The 20792-nt window shown below is 38.9% G+C and overlaps 1 protein-coding gene across 1 annotated transcript in view; it reads right to left on the bottom strand.

The window, feature by feature from the left end:
* The window catches only part of PLCH1 (phospholipase C eta 1), a 147059-nt gene extending 128922 nt beyond the window's left edge, over window positions 1–18137 (bottom strand). The window contains exons 1-2 of the mRNA XM_088132148.1: window positions 17969–18137; window positions 1968–2007 (exon numbers count right to left, since the gene is read on the bottom strand). The gene's annotated coding sequence lies outside the window, so the exon portion shown is untranslated. The remainder of the gene's footprint in view (window positions 1–1967; window positions 2008–17968) is intronic.
* Between the last annotated feature and the right edge of the window lie 2655 nt (window positions 18138–20792).

The following is a 20792-nucleotide window of genomic DNA, read 5'->3' as shown; positions in this document are numbered from 1 at the left end:
CACAATTACTGTTTCAGACTCAGCCATTTTAGTGTCAGTAATTACTAAGGCAATTTACACATTATTACATTTTCCCAAGGAAAACAGGGAGAGAAAAGCTTCTGAATGAATAATATGTAAGACACTGATTTCTAATAATGTAGATGAATAACTTCATTTTATATAGAATCATTATGTTGGAAAGTAACTTGGAGGTCGCCTAACCTAACCTACTGCTAAATATAGGATCTGCAATGCACTGTAAAATGCAACAATAGCATTGCTGATGGATCACTTTTTAAATTAAGTTCATGCTTAAATACTTAAGAAAAGAAGAGCCTAGCATCTGCTAAAGCAACATGTACCATTAGTAGAGCTTTTACCATTAAAATATTTATCTTAATGCTTATCAGAAATCTGCTTCCTCACAATAATTCCAGTCTTGCCATTTTAAGGCAAAGTGCACACAAAGATGTTGTTCATGCCTCAATTTCCACTGGAAAGGAGTTCCAGAGAAGCGTAGGGATGGAGTTCACACATTGCCTAGAGGCACATGGCCTCAAGCCCCTTTTGTGGCCCTCAGAGTCACCTCCAGTCATGTCTGCAAAAAACTGGCAGGCAATATCCTGCCATTTGCATTTTAAGGTGCAAAATACATGAAAATGTAGGATGGACATAAAAAAACATTTGGGCTACTTAGAGTCCCAAGAATGAGACTCATAGCTGAGGGGGGTTTTTGGGGGGGGGGGGATCAGCTTAGAAAAAATATTTTGTTTCAAATCCATACTTTAAATATAAGGCTATTAATATGTGCACATGACCTAAAAGCATGACTTGACTGTTTATGATAAAAGAGACAAAGAAGGAAACACAAATAATAATAGGTTTTGAATATGGGACAGATCATTTTTGGTAATGCCAAGTGTGGATCTTGAGGAAAAATGAACACGGAAGAAAAGGAGACAAATGAAAGAAATTAGAGTGAAAACAGAATGATGCAGGAAGAGAAAGTACAATTCCTATATGGAAAAAGTATTAGAAAATAGATTCCTGTTGCAAAAGAATTAATAGAAAATAGACCTAATAAAAGAAGATGTAGAAGATGCTTGGAACAGTGTAAAAAAAATTGTTACAGACTACCACAAATGTGGAATAACATTAAAGGTATGAATATGAGGAAAAATGCTGGATCACTGACTGAATACACAAATTATTTGCAAATACCAAAAGACGCATTGTATAGTTCTGAAAGTTAATGTGTCAATGATCAAGGAGTTGCATTTCACAGGTAAAGTGTAGCAAATTATTGGGAGAGAAAGAAAGATACACATATACACACACACACACGAAAGAGTTTGGACATCTTCATAAAATGCTTACTAAAGATGGAATACCAAATGGAGAAATTTTAAGACTTGCAACAGCTCACAGAAAGATAGTGCTGGTTATGTGGTCTCTTATAAGGAATGAATGTTTGTTGAAATAAAACTGTGCATATACAGATATATATGATACATCTTTGATATATGGAAGTGAGGGTCAGGTATATCAAGAAAAACATATAGGTAAGTCAAATACAGTAGAAATGGAGTATTTAAGAAGTGTGGTGGTGAAACAAGAAGATAAGGATGAGTGGATGCTGAATGTATGGGTATGAAGAACAAAAGTCAGTGAGTGGTATAAAAGAAGCAAGCTGAGAGGATGAATGGGGATCAGATCACAAAACAAAGATATGAAGAAAGAGTGAATGGGCCAAAAAGAAAGACTAAGAAAGTCATGGTTGGATGGAGTTGAGAGATCATGAAAATGAGAGAAGTAATGTTTAAAGAACAAAAGGCAATGTACAAATTGGTATATGAATGTGGTCGATGTAAGGATGGGTTGCAAGAATAGAAAGGTATGGAGAACCATAGTGAATGGTGTTGTGAAACAGCTTTAATTTTGTTCTCTATTTTAGTTAACTCATGATTTTAATTTCTTTGACTTACTTTTTCTTAGTCCTCCTCTGAGCTTTGCATAACATTTACCCTGAAAGAGAATAACATCAATATAAGCAATCTTTTTCTTATAGTAATTCTGGTTTATGTAAGATTGTGCTAGATTTGCACCCTTCTACAGCAGAAACAATTTCTACCTCTACCCATTTTTGTCTCATTAATTTTCAAAGACCACAAACAACACTTTCAAACCATTATGCTTAGGAAAATGGTATGTAATGGCCAAATTCAGGAGGGATGGGGGTAGCCCAATAGCCAAATTAATTGCTTCAAGGACAAGCTGTTCCAGACATGCTTTGCAACAGAAAATAAACTCAAAGGATGCTGAAGCACAGGACAGAACAATTCCATCAAGAATTTAAAAAGAAAAACCTAAAGCCTAAAATCTGCCTCATCTTTTTAAAGGTTAAAGACTTTAGTTGCATTAAGATGTGAGGTTTGCCAGAGGAACTCTTCCTGCACTTGCTGACTTTTATTTCAATTTCACCAGTTAATTAATTATATTGGCTGGCCAGCAGGGAATCCTATTGTTCAGCACAGATAGCTATTAACTGCTCTTTCAAGCACTGTCAAAGCCCAAATCATACAGTCCAATTGCAGCAATAGACTGAAAAAAGCAAAGTATTCATATTCATTCACTACAGAGTGATTTCTTTACAGTAGCCCTTTGCAATATGTTCCATGTTCTAACATCCAATCAATAAATAATGATGAAAAAATCTAAGATATTAATATTTGTGACATATTGGAAAACATATTTTTTCTCCAAAGCTATGTAGCTTTTACACAGCAATGCTCATTTGTTTCAACAAACACTTGTTCCTTGTAAAAGACCACGTGACTGTCCTTTACTTTTCTAGCAGCATTTGGTTGCCTTAAAATTTATCTATCCATTTCTCCACCATTTAGTAAATGTTCTCCCAAAATACACATATTCATCAATTTGCACTAGTTTTTCACAATTTATGTGTAACTTGTTTGAAATTGCTCATTTTCCTTGTCAAACACAACTACATTAATTTTTAGATCCATGTTCAATCTATTGAGTATTTTCTGAAAATCTCTTGGCTTCTCAGCCAAAAAACACACAGCATTATCCAAATTCAGAAGTGCATGTACATTCATGTCATCAACCATATCCTCTGATGCCACCACAACCATTTATTTTACTCTTATCCATAAATATATTAAATAACAAAGGGAATATCACATATCCTTGTCTTACTCCTTGGTCAATGTTGAATTACATGCTAAATATTCCATTTATTCCCACTCATGTTTTACTTTGTATACCACCCTTACCATTCAGTAACCAATGTTCAACTCTATTTGTGTAAACCTTTCCATAATAAACTTTCTCACCTTCATACATTTCTCAGTAACCTGCAGAAGAGCAAAAATCTGGTCTTCGCAACTCCTCCCTGGCATAAAGATGCACTGGACTTCCCAGATTTTACTCATAAACTTTACCCATAAACTTTTGATCAGAATTTTGCCAACGAAATCCTTTGTGCTTTTTACATTCACTGTTGTTACCATTCACTTTGTATGGGGGAACAGTTGTTATATCCAAGTCTATGGTTTATTTCCAACCAGAATAATTGTTCATCCTTCTAGCTCCAGTGAGAAAGGGAAAATCCACCCAGATCAAGCATGCACACCCACATATAACTTTCTCATCCACTTGTTCCATGATTTTGCTTCCCTCCCATGATAATGGGGAGAGATAGTTCTATATTTTACAGAGATAAGGGGACCAATAGCAGTGAATAGACTCCCCAGAGATAAGGGGGACACGTGATGTTCAGGTTATGATATCTTTCCCTAGTGAATTTAATAGCTGGTCCTGGAACATGATCCAATTATTCTTTCAGCAGCTGATACGACACTAGGTGAATATTCATTGCCTGGACAGCTGGCCTCCTGGCCATCCATTCCATCAATTCTACATGACAGTTTGACTCCTAGCAGCATCTCTGAGACACAGAATGGAAATTTCCTTCACCCTTTTAAACTCACTGCCCACCGTCTTCACATTTAATGTTCCAAAGAGCATTAATTCAAAGTAATGAATTTTGCATGGTATACATTAACCGAAAATATGCAAACCCCATGCTTAAAAAATCTATTTACCTTTTTTTAAAAAAGTTTTAGCAGTGAGATAAAACAGATCAGACTACACTCATTTTAATGTTCTGACAAATTTTTTAAAAAATGCTATTTTATTCATATTGTATTAAATCTGCCCCCCCCCCGAGATTTATACTGCTCCCACCATTTTGATTTTATGCAAATTGTTAAAGATCTGGTTGTCCTCCCAGGCTTTGGGTTAGGATGGTGGTTGAGTCCCTTTGGTTTCTGATTCTGCCTTCCAGTCTGCTGTATTCTTTTTCTTTGATATATGTTGTTTTCTTTTTAATTGTTAAATTGTAAGCCATACAGAGTCACTGTGGAGTCAGGCAGCCTCAGAGTTTAAATAAATAAGTAAATAGTCTGCATTCATGTAAACTTTTTTTCTGGTACTCTTAATCTCGCATGAACCTTATCAAGTTCTTTCAGAACCCACGATTTACAAAACGTTAAGTTATGTGGACTTCAACTCCCAGAATTCCCCCAGCCAGCACACTTAAAGTTGCTGAAGTTGAGAAACTTTGCTTTAGATAATCCATTAATATTTAAACTCCATATTTATGTCTTGATGACTAATACCTTGCAAAAGGCCATTAAGTGGTGACTCAAAAACTACTTTAAAAATTATTATTGCATCAATAATGCAGGTAACTGGACATAAGAGATTTTCAGACTCCATATTCCTCATTATTTCCAAAAAGTATAAAGAATGCCAATCTAGGCCTAAAATGGTTTAACTGCCACATTAAGTATAGCAAAACCGTGCAGACCCACCACAGAATGCCTCCAGAAAAATGATAACCTGACCCTGTCAAAACTACAGGAGGTCTATCTTCACATCCCAATTCACCCATCTCACAAGATATTCCTAAGATTCCAGGGTACGCTACCAGTTCAAGCCCATCCACTCTGCCTTCATCAGCTCCCAGAATATTCATGAAAGTTATGATTATCATAACCCATTTCAGATCCTAGGGAATACACATTTCCCTGCTGGACAACCTGCTCCTCAAATCTCCATCAAAGAAAGATGGCTGTCTCAACCATGATAGGACCTAGGATTCTTGAACAACAAAGGGAAAACCATCCTTCAACATCTCAGCATAATTCTATGAAGAGAAAAAGATCTGATCTCCAATGTGAAGGAGAGAAAGGAGACCATCTAGCAACTAATCATATAAGTTGTTCAGACTACTTGTCTGGATCTCATGATTCTCATCAGTCTCCAGGCCAGATGATCCCTTGGCTCTCCTGTAGGAAAATGGTATTTTGGACATATGAATATTTACTTTATATAGCAGAGACAGGGCATCTAGCCCACCCAGGCAATATTGGAAAAGGAGGAAAAAAAACATATTGGAGCCCCATCCGTATCAGAGCCAGCTGTACACCGTTCCCATAGTTCTCCTTATTCCTACATCTTTCAAACAATATTTCTTTGAGCTACCTTTCTTCAGCTTTTCATTCCAAAACCGAGGAAAGAGTTATCCCTTCAGAATGGAAGCAACGACAGAACATTTCTTTTTTATATATAATTTTTGAGAATTTTTACTTGAAAAGAAGAAAAATAAGAAATATGTAAAAGAAGGAAAGGAGAAAAAGAAAAACAAAACAAAAAAATGCAGGAAACAATACAGTTAAAAGAAGGAAAAAAGATAATTAAAGAAGTGAATAAAGAAGAAGGAAAAAAGATAAATAAGAGAAGCACTTTTCTTTACATGTCCATAACGCTTTAGTCCCTTTCATCAATGCGTCTTTCTGTGATCACATAGTCTTCTCAGAGCTTCATGCTTCCTTTCTTTTTCTACTTATCTCTTTGTTTAAAGCAGTCAGCCAATCAGCCTCCTTAACATTTGATTCCTTTTAAATCTTTGTAACTGGTTCCTTCCTTTTTACTTTAATCTTTCCTTGACCAAAGGTACACTCACCCAGGTGACTTTAGGTGCTCTGCTGCTCTGAAGGTCTCTTTACTCTTCAAATTTGCTTCATCTAAACATGCTTTAGAAAGTGGATTGGGCAGACCCAGTGTCCTTTAAACAGGCTTCGCATGAGGCTGTGATCATATCTTTGCCGGCGCTCTACTCACAGGTCACGAGGAGCTCCCGCTCGCCATGTGGGCGATCTCATGGCTCCTCCTTGTCAGAGAAACTCCATAGCCCGGGCCTATCGCCTGGCTGTTGGTCTTTGCCTCTTCATCATCTCCACTGTTTCACAGAAACACGCTAGTCTGCCATGTTTCCACCTGGAAGTTGCAATGACAGAACATTTCCAAGCCCTGCTTCCAAAGCAAGTGCAATGGAGATACAAGTATAGGATGACCTGTCTCCTCTGTAGATAATGGTCTTTTCTGGTAAGTCCTTCTTAGCTTGCCTGGGACACTTATCCTTTGCCAACTTCCTAAGCAGCTACTTACCTCCACTGTCTACTACCAGTCATTCCCATTCCTTCACTGAGAGATACCCGTGACAACTCAGTGAAGAAAGCATACATAGCACCACACACGCATCTCCACAGCTCTGCCTTCGGATCAGAACAGCCAGTTGTCACAGTTCAGTTTGTCTCTTTTACCTAGGAAGCCATTATCCTTAGCGACAGAAGGGAGCATCAAACCAGACTTTAGTTGAACTGGACACTGATATGAATTCTATACACAATATTAAATGTTTACTGCCAGGACATGTTTCATCTTGAGATGGCCTGGGAGAAACTGTTCCTCCCCAGAAGCTCTCAGATCTATATTTAGACCATGTTAGTCAATTGCAAAGTGATTAAACATTATCTATATAGACTGCATGTATTATTCAGCTTTTTTCTATCCACAAGATTACCTGCCAAGAGTACTTGTTTACATACTAAGTCACTGCTGAAAATAGCGCTTTGTTTACATCCCAAAAATTAATTTTCTTTTTTTAAAAGTACAAACACATTGTGTTCTGCTTGCCATGGGGAAAAAATTGTTCTGATACCAGGTTAAAAACTGCAAAGTGCCGATTATATAATAACCAGATTTCTAAATATGAGGCTGGCCACTTCTCATGCACTTCTCATGTCACCAGGGGAGATACAATCTCCTCTCCTATCTCTCTTAGGGCAACCTGAACACACCAGACGGTAGATACAGACTTCCCTCTTTATTGGTTTTTAAAGAAATGACAGCTGTATGTCCCTCCCTCTCCATGTGTTTGCCTCCCTGGAGTCCCTCCCACCCTCCTTTAGGAATGGGTGACCAGGCTGTCATCTTTTTCCTCTGAATTGCTTGCCAGCAGGGTAATGGCACAAGTGAATACTGCCAAACAAACCATCTGGCTTTATTTTTCTCCCTCCAGTTACACTGGGACAGAGTTTCAATCACTGTTTTGCATGGAGGAAGGAAAAAAAGGCGCACCAGAACAAACTTTATCAATTGCATTACGACTCTTCTTATATGGTGACCTGATCTACAGATGCAGCAGAATGAAACAGTGGGATCCTCAGTGCTAGAGAAGATTTGCCATTTCAGAAATGGGGGAGGGGGGAAACCACTGTAGCTTTAGAAGAAGCACTATGAAGGTAAAAGAATGATATGTCTTTATCATATCAGTAAGGAAGGCATTTTTCCCCTTTTTTTCTTGCTCTGGTTGTTTTCTATTTGCAGTTCTTTTTAGAGAAGAACATCAGAACTGGGATTGTCTTCCACACACATATAGTACATCTCTCTCCAATGTTAACTAATCTACTCCCTTATTCCATTGCATGTGTAATCTAGGCCCAAGTGAACACAGTATGACAGAATGCATAGCACTCCTGGGAATATACAGGAAGGAGCAAGACCATTACAGGAGGGAATTGGACTATTTTAAATTGGCTATGAACAGTTTTTATATGTTTGCACATTGGTTTTTGACTTGTTTTTTATTGTTTTTACTTGTAATGAGCTAGCTGGAGTTGCTTAGATGTGATGGGAGGCCATACAAATCAGAAAGAGGAGGAGGAGGAAGAGATTCCTTTGTCCAGGGGAGAAAAGAAACAAGAGAAAGAGATTTAGAGTAAATCAGTTTTAATTACACTAGGTATAAATTATCAGGAGAATTTCTTTTACAGGCTTTCCATACCTTATTACCAAGAAACATCTTTCCAGAAATCCAAATGGTTCTTGTTTCCTGTGTTTGACAGCGTGATGGGGCTTGACATCAAGTCACAACCGCAACAAATTGCTTTGTTATTGCAAAAGGACAATATTTTAGAGTACTATATGATCAACCCAAAAGTCTCTCTAATCCAACATTTTATTCCTAAGAATAAAGTAGCAAAATAGAATAAAGAGTAGAATGAAGAATAAAGTAAAATAAAATTCCAAATAATAAAGTTGCAAAGTAGATGCAAATGGAAAGAGAACAAACAGGATACAGATACAGTAACAATCTCCTGTTTATGCTCCACAGCAAATGGAATTGACTAGATTCATACCTTGGACTAAAACATTACTTAATAACAGCTTGTTGAATCAGCCACAAATGAATTCACACAACACAACAAGGTTTATAAACTATAATGGCTAGGATCTGGCCAAAACCAAAACCAAGCATTTAATGGCTTAATGCAATAGACTGCCTTCATGATCCCCAGCAGCCAACTTACACAAGTTCTGCATTGCCGCGTTCATTCTCTCCACAGTTTTACTGCAGCAACATGACCCAGATCAATAGTCCCTTGGAAATATCCCTTCCCAAGCCCATTGGGTACCCAGGCTCTAAACATGTTTTCTTGTTCCTAGCTACTATGCAACTTCTTCTCACTTCAGGCAAGTAGAATTCTTCCCTTGCACTAGAAGGTTCAGTCAAGACAAAGACTGGGAACCATGGCAGAAAGCTTACATATTCACACTGCTATCCTAGACAGACACATCAAAGGGAAGAGATGGACATAACCTGTAATTGCTTATTGTATGTTTAAAACATCGGACAACAGAGAAAACCAAAGTAACAAGGGACAAGAGGGAGAGTATGTTACTAGTGTTTTTTATAAGTAAACTGGATGGGGACATTTTTCAATGGTTGTCTGGAGCTCCTACAATTCTAGTATATGATGGTTGACTTATACAAATTCTTAAGTCAAAAATTCTTAGCTTAAGGATCCCTGAAAACAACCCCCTGTGGGAAACAAAACGTGCCCTATCAATGATTGATTCGTTTCTTCATACTATTCTGATTAGAAGGAGACAACTTCTGCTCCACTCCAGGATCAATCAAAATGTATGTGACATCTTGTCTAGAGCAGCTCAGAGGAGTTTACACTCTGCCATGCTGAGTGGGAATGTTGGGGTCTGTAATCCAGCACATCTGGAGGGTACCAATTTGGGAAAGGCACAGCTACTAAAATGACATTATGCATTAACAGTCAATCAATCAAGAGCTAATGTTTTCCTGAGAAAGATCATGTGGCCAAGCTATGTATTCAATAGATGACCTTGGGTATAAATTGGAATCCTCATGTATCTCTCCAGTGTTAACTATTGCTCACTGACACATGAAGGGTTCACTCATTATAACTGATGCTCAAAATAAAAGAAATCTATATTTAATCTATATCAAACGATCTCTCACATCCAAAAGAAAAGGGACAATATTTTTAGGGAAATACTACAATAGGCTGTGTAAAGTCACCTAAACATTGCTTTCACAAATGATACATCAATATTTATATTTTTTGCTAAATAAATCTCTAAACCAAAACAAAAGGATCCACTGGCTGGAATAATGGGCCTTTAATTTTAAGAAATGTTCTCTTTTACTTTTGATTCCAATTAACTGCATTAGAAAATTGTACTATATAGGCAAAAAATTCTCACTTACAAAAATGTACTGGCATGCCATCCATTATTCTGTAATATGGAGAGACACATATCAGTTTCATGCATAAAGCACAGGCTGATCTCAATCTGTTTAAGTTAAATGTTTCACCAAGGTGTTGTATCTTCTATTCGTGTCCATAGTTGTCATACTGTTGCCCCGTTCAGGATAGTCCAGTCCTAAGATCATTTCCATTATAGAAAATATTCTGCAGTTTAATGTTATATCAGCTGGGTCTCAAAAGTAACAAAGATCCACAGGTTATTAGGTCTGGAAACTTATTTGTGTCTTCGTGTATACAGCTATGTCACCTCACCTACCAAGTCTAAGCAGCTTATGTCTCAAAACAAATCAACAGCCACAGTTCATAAAATCCATCTTCAAAAGGTGTCTTCATTCCAAAATCTCTACAGGAAAGCACAGCTTTCCTAGATAAAGAAGAGACCATTCCAGAGTAAGTTGGCTACAACCAAGAATGCCTGCTTCTGGGCTCCACAACTTCTTGGGGAACCTGCAACAAGCCATCTCATTTGGTACATATCAGATGGGCAGATTCTACCTGCAGTAAAAATAACAAGGTTCCATCCATAAATAGCTTTACAGATAATACCCAGTACCTTGAATTAGACTTGAACATCTGCAGGCAACGTAGCTCCCACAATATTGGTGTTATGTAATGGTATGTGGGAAAGACCTTGGGAGATTGGCCCAAGAGACATCGCCAAGGGAATGGTCAGATAGACACAGCATAGCCTGCAGCTGGATAGTGGGCAGGACAAGAGGCTCAGAAGAGGCTCTCTATAGTTTCTTGGGCTGTAAAGAAGATGGGTGGGGGAGAATTGTACTTTCAGACTTGCAAGATTTGGTCAATGTAGCTTTACCATGAAGTAGAATTAGCTCATCTAGTTGTGATGCCTATGTGGTTTACCCCGCGAGGCCAACATCAATCTTGCAAGTCTGAAAGTAACCCTCTTGCCCTGCCCACTATCCAGCTGCAGGCTATACTGTCTCTTATCTGACCATTCCCTTGGCAGCATCTCTTGGCCCAGTCTCCCAAGGTCTTTTCCACATACCATTATATGTTATTTTGCTACAGCAGTTCTCACCAGTTAACAAACTACCCTTCCCAATACCATTCAACTTGTATTTTAAGATCAGCTGGAGAACCCTTGCTTGTGGCCTCACCATTATGGTTGGTTCACAGCGAGGGATCCAGGAGTAGGGCCTTCCTGATGACAGTGTTCTAGCAATGGACCTCTCTCTGAGAAATGGTCAATTGTTTTTTGAAAGACAATGTTGGGACCAGTTAGAGTCATTCATTCATTCATGAGATAATCAATTACTCCAAAATCAAGCTGCTTTTAAGTTTGCCTTTTCTGTTTTTGTTGTTGTTATGAATTTTTAAAATATTCAATGTACTTTTTAACCTTTGTTGGTTTTGTTATGATAGTTTTAAGATCCTCCTTCCCCATTTTATGTAAACCACTCTGAGCAATTCTTGGAGGAAAGTAAAAGTAACATTTCCCTTGAGTTGAGCTGGACAAAAATTGCAGAGATTCACATTCTTTTACCATGATTATGGTAAAAACTACCAGTTGGTTCAACATGAAATTCCCAGTTGGGAGTTTGGTAGGACTAATGCAGATATCTAATAAGGGCAGATCACTGCCTCTTATATACAATTATATACAATTGAGCAATGAGTAAATTAAAAAGACAAAATACTCAGCACCATAAAAAATGAGGCTACTCCATAGAAGAAAGAAACTACTGCATCACCTACTGATTAGAATTTCATAAAGCTAATGAAGGCTTATATGTAACTAGGGTTAAAACATCTTACTCTTGTTGAAATCTACATTTCATTAGATTGTTAAGATTCTACAGTTTTTAGAGGTGGGGTTCCCAGAAGCCCATTCATGTAGTGAAATAGCATGGTTACATACAGTACAATTCAAAAGAGGTGATGCACTTCCCATCTCACGCACACTTCCAAACCTGATGTTTGCAAACTGCTATCAGCTTGGTTCACAAGCCTCACAGGGTAAAAGGACAGAGACATTTACCCTAGTTCTTACGCTACCTCACAAACCAAGTTACTATTCTTAATATAGTAAATCTTGCACATCCCAGAATCACCAGTTTTGATGCCAGTTCTACAAAAAATGGGGGGGGGGGAATAGAAATGCCCTTCAATCTCAGAAATAATTATTCTAATATTCAGCAGATATAGGAATAATTTCTAACTAAAAGCATTGGAATTTGAACCTAGCAAGTCATAAACATGTATTGTTCTTTGAAACCAGAGAGATCACTTTTAACATTTCAGATTCAGACTCAACTGCTAGGATAAGCTGGAGTTTCTAAGCATATTTCTGCAATTCTTGCATGTTTCTTGCTTGCATGGGAAAGTAAACTTTTGCATTAAAAGCGGGGGGGGAGGTCCTGAGATATTCTCAATTAATTCACAAAGAAACTGTATATTGTACTAATTAATATAATGTGTGTCTGTGTGTATTATTGCCATGTTTTTTGTATTAGTCAGCACTTTCAATATGTTCATATTTCTTCTCCTACCAAGCCTTATTTTGACAATGAGCATGATTCCTTACCATCCCTGAAAAGTAAATCCTATAAATATTATAAAGAAGGTTTCTACTTCAAGACTTATAGCAATTTAAAATTAGTTCTTTCTGGTTGATATTGGTCATGATTATATTACTGTACATAATTTAAAGCAAATGGTCCCCAATTCACTGTTGAATCTTCATCAGGACCAACCCAAATGCCACCAAAGTGTGTGAAAGTTTTCACATTATCATGCCCATCACACAAGATGGGACATGGACAGGAGGGAATGGGGAAGAAACAGAAAGCTTTTTAAAGGTCAGTGACCTCATGACCACAACACCTGGCCTTTTAAAAAAAGCTTCTTCACCAAACTCTTGTTTTTCTTTTTATCATTTAGCCCAGAATGGATAAAATTCAATTTTAATTCTTTTAATCATATCAGTTTATACATTCTTTTATTTAAAAGGTTTTACAAAATGTATGGTTGAAAGATCATGAATGTAACTTCTAACTACATGCTGTTTTACTTGCCAATGATATCAAATGATAAATCAGTTAACATCTGTGCTAGCTAAGATGACTCTAAAAGTATACAGACATAGAAGTTAAATGAACAGAAATACTGAAGTAATGGAGGACAATTTAAAGCTGGTGATGATTATTTCCACATCATGGCAAAAATATCATCCAAATATTAACAGAGAAAACTAATTAGTACAGCTACTAATGATTTCAATGTATTCAATTCCTTGCTTGGTTCTAGGATCCCCATTTTATCACAGCTTTTATGAGAACTGCACTGGGGAAAAAATCTTGCTAAATAATTGCTTTATATTATGGGCAGGTTCTGAAAATGAAATCTACACCATTTGCTGAAAACTGAAGAACATATGTTCAGATTATATCAAAAACAAGTATGTTAAAAATTACAAAATCTTCTGGACAATGAATAAATTATGATTTAAATAGTTAAAGTGACCTGTACAGACTAGTGATTTAAGCCAATTTGATTAAAATAAAATCTGTCCTCAGCTAACCTGATGAAAAACTCTGCAGAACTCAAAAATGTATGCATTCTTTTCTAGCATTTTGGTCCCTTATAATAAAAGTACTAGGCAGCAATGGATTTGGGATTTTGTTTCCATAAGCACAGCTGTTTTCTTTTTCTTTTTTTAAGATCAAAGGATTTTAAGGATGAAAACCTTACTTGGAAGTAAGTCTCAATGAATTCATTTCTAAATAGGCAAGCATAGAGTTGCATTCTTAACTCTGTAACCCTAAACAAACATGGCTAGAAAGTAAACCCACCTGTTGGCTCCAATCCTAACCAGTTTATTTCTAGTAACCTACAAAATCCTATCGTTTTGGGAAATTAGGGGATTATGACTAGAATCAAACCAGGACCAAGGCACAAAATCCATTTCAAAAAGAAAACTGATGTAAAATACAAAAACAGTCCTTAGCAGAGTTAGCAACTGCATGGAACAAACCTTATAGAATTTTATCCCATAACTTCATAAGGTGTTGCTGATGAAGTGACATGACACAGTGGAAAGACGACAATGAGTTAACTGGAATGGCATGTGTTCAGGCCAAAATTGCCTTATGGTGTCCACAGTTGCTCAAACAATCAAAAGTGCTGTCCGTTTTCACAGCCAAGAAATCACTTACCAGCACCAAATGCCCATGAGGAGGCTGCTATGTTTATTAGTGAAAATTGGTGCAAGAAGAAGAGGCAGAGACCAACAAACGTTCTCTAGTTTGATAACCGCACGCCTGGCTGCTTGAAAGACAAAGCCAGGCTAAGCTCCCCAGAACTGTAAAAATGATTGACCCTGGATGTTAAGCGTATTGGCAGGCACCAAATGTAATGCTGTTAATCAACAAGGACGGCTAGCAGGGAGCAAGGAGGCTGTTCTGAAAAGACAAGGAAACGGGGCTTTCCAGCAGATTCCCAGAGCCTTTGTCAGCTTGCCAGCACTTTAAGAGGGTAAAGCAGTAGGATAGAAGGTGAAGAGGCAAAGCAATCAAGCCACCCATAAGAGGTTAACCCTTTGCTCTGCCTGCCCTGTACAATAATCCATCTATTTAACACATATAAAGCACGTTGCAGGAGATAAGAACTTGGAAGTGACATCTAAATATCCAAGAAGACTCTGAGGTGCCTTTAGGAACAAGAGCACTCAATCAAGCCCATTGCTGCTGGCATTGTTTGGATATAACTTCATCTAATATCAAAACAGAACAGACTAGAAAGTGTTAGGCCCACTTAAACACCATCTTTTGCCATGCAATGTCAGTGATAAGATAACAAGAAAAGAAAGAGCTTCTAGTAACAATCTATTACTTCTGCACTATGTTTACCCCCAACTCCCATTTCATTCAGCAGCACTTCTTACGCCCATTTAGGATTGAGCTGTCATTGCAAAAAGCATTCCTGAAATGTAAGGGTTTATTTTTTAATATTCAATACTGTAAAAAATTAACGCTTGCCAGTAGGAAAAAAAAAAAGTTATAATCTTATGTGCACATACCGTATCTAAAAAGCAACCCCACTGAACTGAGACAGGTTTACTTCCTAGGAAATAAGCTTGTATAGAGTTGTGCTCACCTATTTTGCCTATGATCAGCTTCCTATACAGGAAGCAAACACACCACATAAATATATGCATTCCTATTTTTGTACTCACACACTTTAAAAGCCACAATATACATGGTGTACGTAACTTTTTTCTATCCAGAAGCTGTATTTATGTGTCTATTTATTGCAATACTATCTGTGTGGTCTACTATCTACTGCAGCATCTATCTATGTGGTCACTAGGAGTCCAAAACGTCTTGATAGCATATAATCAATCAGTTGCACTACTACAACTCAAGGCAGTTTACATAAATAAAATTCACATAATAAAACTTGCATGTGTAGCTCACGTCCAATGCCTGTACCAAAAGCCCATTGGAATAAGAAGGCTTTTGCTGCTCTGCAAAATGCAAGCCAAGTGAGGGCTTCCCTCATCTCAGGTGACAAGGCATTCCATGTCATGGGAGCTGTCTCCAGGTTCCCACACCTTTAACCTTACATTGGGTGGTGACCCAGAGCAGCCTGTCTCAGGATGAACGTACAAGGCAGGATGGTTCTGGGTTGGGAGAGATAATCCTGCAAGTACAGAGGTACCAAGCCATGTATGGCTTTAAAAATTAAAACCAGCATCTTGACCTGGAGTTGGGAGCCTAGATGTAATCAATGCAGCTACCTTAAGGTAAGTGTAATGCTGCTGAATCTACTTTCTTCTGTCAGCAGGCAGGCCACTGCATTTGAAGCTTCTGAGTCTTCCTCAAGGGCAGTCCTATATAAAGTGCATTGCAGTAGTCCAACCATGAGGAGAAAAGGACATGAATCACTGTTGCTAGGACATGCCACATCTTAGCAATAACGCATTATTAGAGGAATAGCATGAAAGCAGACCCTTCCTTCAAAGGAAAAATGCCAGGATGAAAAAAAATATGGACACTGAAACTTCTGCACCTTCAGACTGATTTAACCTGGGCCAGACACCAACTTACTATCTAGGAAATCTAAGACATGCAAAGTGATCATTATATTCTTAAATCCTAGTAAAGTTAATGTGGACTTGCACATGAGCAATTATGTAACTGCTGCAGAGATCTATAGTTTATATTCATTCCATAAAGTTTTTCATTACATCAAAGCTGTCTTTAAGCTCATGACATCACCTTAAATAAAATGGTTTTTTAAAGTATTTCCAACACTAACTTAACAGTTATACAAAGCTTTCAGCTGATCAGAGTTCTGAATATATTATCTATTACCACTTACTTACAACTAATTCCCTTAAAGATCAATGGACTTGATTTCCAAGTAAGTAAGCTTAGTATTACATTAAATATCAACTTTTTTTTTAAATGTCCTTGATGCTTTACAATATGAAACTTTCTCAGCTACCTTATGAGACAGCTTTTTATTTCTATTTTACCGAACAACCAAGGCTAAAAGCTCTGTTCTTCCAATCATTCATGATACAGTGACAGAAATGGGTATTTGAATTCAGTCTCTCCCATCAGAGTTCAACTCAAGGTCCACTATTCCAAAGATTAGCTTTCAAGAACTGGATCAAACTGATATAAATCATCATCAACTGCTGGAAGCAACTGACTTCCACTTGATAAGGTGTTCATCCTGCCTGATTAATTCCTGAGCACTCAAAAACCTGCACACTATTTTATTCAATGTACACCCCTCCCTTCAGCTCAAACAAGCACTAAAGGGGGCTAACAAAATTTAAAAATACAGTAAGATCCAAAACTTAAAACGAATGCTAAAATCAAGTCAGTGAGAAAGAGGCATCTTTAGGGAATTTTGTGCCCTAATTTTTAATATAGCTAAACACACCAGTTACTTTTGCTTGTTGCTTGATAAATGCCCCCACAGGCTGCTCTACTTAACAGAACAAAGGGAGCTTTCAGTCACCTTTCTTCTACTCCCAGCTACAAGTTTGGGGGGGACAGGGAAGGAAATGGTTGGCCAAAGAGGCTGGTTTTTTTGGGGGGGGAGTGAATTCACATGTGGCCACTTTAGTGATTGTAGGAAGAGAGAGGAGATCTCAGTAAACAGATGGAAGATAATAAGACGCCTCCGCACTCCCCCCCCCCGGCTTTATGCCTCTTCTCGGGTCTTCCGAAAGGATGAGATGAAAAGAATAGCAGTCCCACGGTCCACCTCCCGGCTGGCAATGCAAGCCTCCACCGACTTCCACGGCTTTGCAGACTGCAATCCGAGGCACCCTTCCTCGAGAGCCAGTCTCAGCGGCCTCAAAGATCTTACAGTATTTCCGAGGGACCGCGCATAGGGCCGGAGAGTAAGGAAAGAGCGACCCTATGGAATAAAAGGAAGGCTTATTTATTTAAGGATGCGACGCCGGAGAAAGCTTGAACCGAGTCTCCCACGGAAGCAAAGGATTTTCTCCGCAACCGCATCTCGGGATTGGGAGCGCAACGCCGCAGGCAGGCGGCGCTCCAGAAGTTCCGCGGGCTTCCTCGCCATCCCGATGGGACGCGCGCAGGTGAGCCGCCCGGGGCCCCGCGCCCGGCCCCTTTTGCAAGGCAGCAGCCTCGGGGCTGCGAAGGAAGAGGGGACTCGCGCCACAGCCTTCAAGCCGTTCGGAGGGTTTTGCCTCCAAGGTTTCCAGGAGCACAAAGGATGTCCGACTTCTTCCTAGATGCCGCGACCCACCCGGCCCCCTCCGAAACAGCTTTCCCCAAGCGGGCGCCTTCCAAGCGCGTTGGAGTCCCGCTCTCGTACTTTCCAAGCATTGGGGGATTAGGAGACTGGAAGGCCAAACATATCTGGAGGGCGCCCGGTTGGGGAAAGCTTTTCTAAAAGTTCCCTTGCGCCCTTCCGGGTTATCCGATAACTCCAGCAGCCCCCGCTCTTTTCACACCCACCTTTCCAGGTTTCTTGCTTGCGCTTTCCCCCGCTTCTTCTTCTTCTTCTTCTTCTTCTTCTTCTTCTTTTCTCTCTCGCCTCCTCCTGCCGGACCTGAAACGACTTTGAAGCCCTTCGCGCACTAGGCAGAAGAGACTCCGGCCGCCCCCAGCCAGCTCCTTCAGCTGCCGCCACAACCTGCTTTCTCATTCAAACACACAGCAAGCCACCCCCAACGGCGCGGAGGCGGGCAGAAAAACCCGGAGTGCACTTTTGGAGATGGGAATGGCTCCTGCAAACTGCTGGGGATTAAATCGCTTAGTAGCGCACGGTGTTTGGATTCGGGTTTGGGCTCGGATCTGATTAAAACCCCAGTCCGCCCCGCAAAACCTGGAAATGTCACGGATGTTCCATAGCTGCTTTCGCGTGGCATAGCGAACCACAAAAGATATGCACTCAGGAAATTCAGTTGTACATTACTGTTTTAGGTCTGGGCTCACACAATCAGCCAAACTAACTCAAAGCCAGACTAGCTTTATTTGCACAACACACTTGAGTTACAGGCCTATAAACCTGATTTTAGCCAGCTGTTTCTCACAAACCCAGTGCATGTAGTCATGGTTCAGTAAGTTGTGAAAACACAAAAAGTAGAATTCCATAAATTCCATGATTTTTAATCATGGCTAAGTGTCATGCAACCATGCTTAAAATGGCTTAACAAGATGTGTAAATCTCATCTGAATGTAAACTGGATAGCTCTGTTGATTGAGGACCACTACCTCCTGTATTCATCTAGCCATCCAATCAGATCAAACAGGGCCAACTTCCTTCATGTCCCATCTGATGAGACACTAGAAGTGGGCTTTTCTGACAGCTGTCCCCACACTTTGGAATTCCCTCCCTGTGGAGACTCAGTCAGCTCCATCCATCCTAGGCTTTAGGACCTAAGAAGACTTACCTGTTCTATCTACCACCAGAGGACGGGGTGTTATGACTGAACATGGGTTTTGGAAGCACATGACTTCTGTATTTTTTGCTCAATATATTTTGGGAGTTCATTATCTTTATGCATGTTTATGGGGGAGGGCCTTGGGGACATGATTTTTTATTCTATAATTAAACTCTTAGCTGCCCAAGCCTTTAGAAATGGGCAGCACATCAGTAAAATAAAATGAATAAATAACTTTCTAATGGAATAGCCGAGGTTGTGATGGCCATAAGAAAAATTCCCCAAATGAACATCCTTGTTATACCAAGTCACCAAAAATACACAAGTTTTTGAGATCTCTAGTCTTTTCATCAGGTAAAACATTATAAAAGATATGCGCAGGTGGAGAAGAAAACATGCCTATATGACTTCATTATTAAATCTTTTTTCTCCCTTCCCAACTTTTTTTTATAACAGACTGCATAATGAAAATATCTGGAAATCCTGAAAGGTTGCATCTAATAAACATACTGATCCAAGGTCTTTGTTGTGGGCAGTGGAGACAATTGCCACAAATCTCACATAGGAAGGGGCAACATCCAAGTTGATTCAGTATTTAAAATGAACCAATGGATCAATATATTTAATTGAAGGCAATGTAACCAATTGGTTAACCCAGTGTTTCTCAACCTTAGCAACTTAAAGATGTGTGGACTTCAACTCCCAGAATTCCCCAGCCAGCCATGCTGGCTGGGGAATTCTGGGACTTGAAGTCCACACATTTTAAAGTTGTCAAGGTTGAGAAACACTGGGTTAAACTATAATCCCAGTAATTATTTCTCTATTTTGGGTTTCCCCAATTACTCTTGTTTATTGGGAGGCTCTTATTGTTGCTTTTCTTAAGGTCTGTCCCACATGATTGCAAAGTTCACTTGTTTTGCACTGTGCTTGCTTAATTCACACAGCAAAGGTAGCAGTACATGATGCACTAACATATTTTTTTAATTTTTCAAGCCAGCTTGTTGCACAGTCTGATGCTTATTTGAGCTCAGAGGAAGTAACTGACCCAGGATCACCCAGCTGGCTATCATGCCTAAGTGGGAACTAGAGCCTAGATTTCCCCACTGCTAGTCCAACACCTTAACCAATACACTACACTATACTAGCCATCCAGTTATCTGGGCCACTGACTTCAACAAAAAAAAGCATATGGGAGAAATGAGACATAAAAGGCTATGTGACTTCAACAATTCTACTTCTGCTTTCTGTTAATGAGTATGTTGCAGCAATGTTAACACAGATTCCTAGAAGTTATTTGACATGAATGTATAAGCCAATAATACTATCAGAATCACATTGACCTTGGATATAAGTGATACAGTTTAACATTTCAAAATTCTTCATAAGGCTTCTAGAACATCTGATTAAATGTGAAAATTCTGGAATTCACCTGAATTTATCTTAGGGCTTTGTGGTTTCTGCTTTATTTTATACATGCATTTTTTGCATTTGTATTGAAAATACCAGGAGAGGCAACTTTGGATTACTTGCTGGGGGGGGGGGGGACGTAGGGGAGAGATTCACTTTCAATCCTATGTTTTTTACTAGAATGTTCCTCTGCTCAATAGGGCTTATTTTTAAGTGAGGGGCCAAGAAGTCTCATCTTATTCACATGCACACACACCCCTCTCACACATACATGGACACATTTTCACTTATAAAATACTTTAAAAGGAAGAACAGATGCTGAAGGCTGAAGTACATTATACATTCAGAAATAAATATTTGTTTATACTGGGAGAAACTGGTTGATCTGAATTTCACAGTGCAAAATTTTAAGTAACAGTTTGAAAGATATAGGAGAAGTGTCATCATGAAGCTGTTCTGGAAAAAAGCATTAAGTAGAATATATGGAA

Source organism: Python bivittatus, unplaced genomic scaffold (genome assembly GCF_059951505.1).
Source record: "Python bivittatus isolate LINGU-HERP-01145 unplaced genomic scaffold, Pbiv_v1 ctg000980_np1212, whole genome shotgun sequence".
NCBI classification, from domain to species: Eukaryota; Metazoa; Chordata; class Lepidosauria; order Squamata; family Pythonidae; genus Python; species Python bivittatus.
This window is presented reverse-complemented; position numbering and strand designations above follow the sequence as displayed.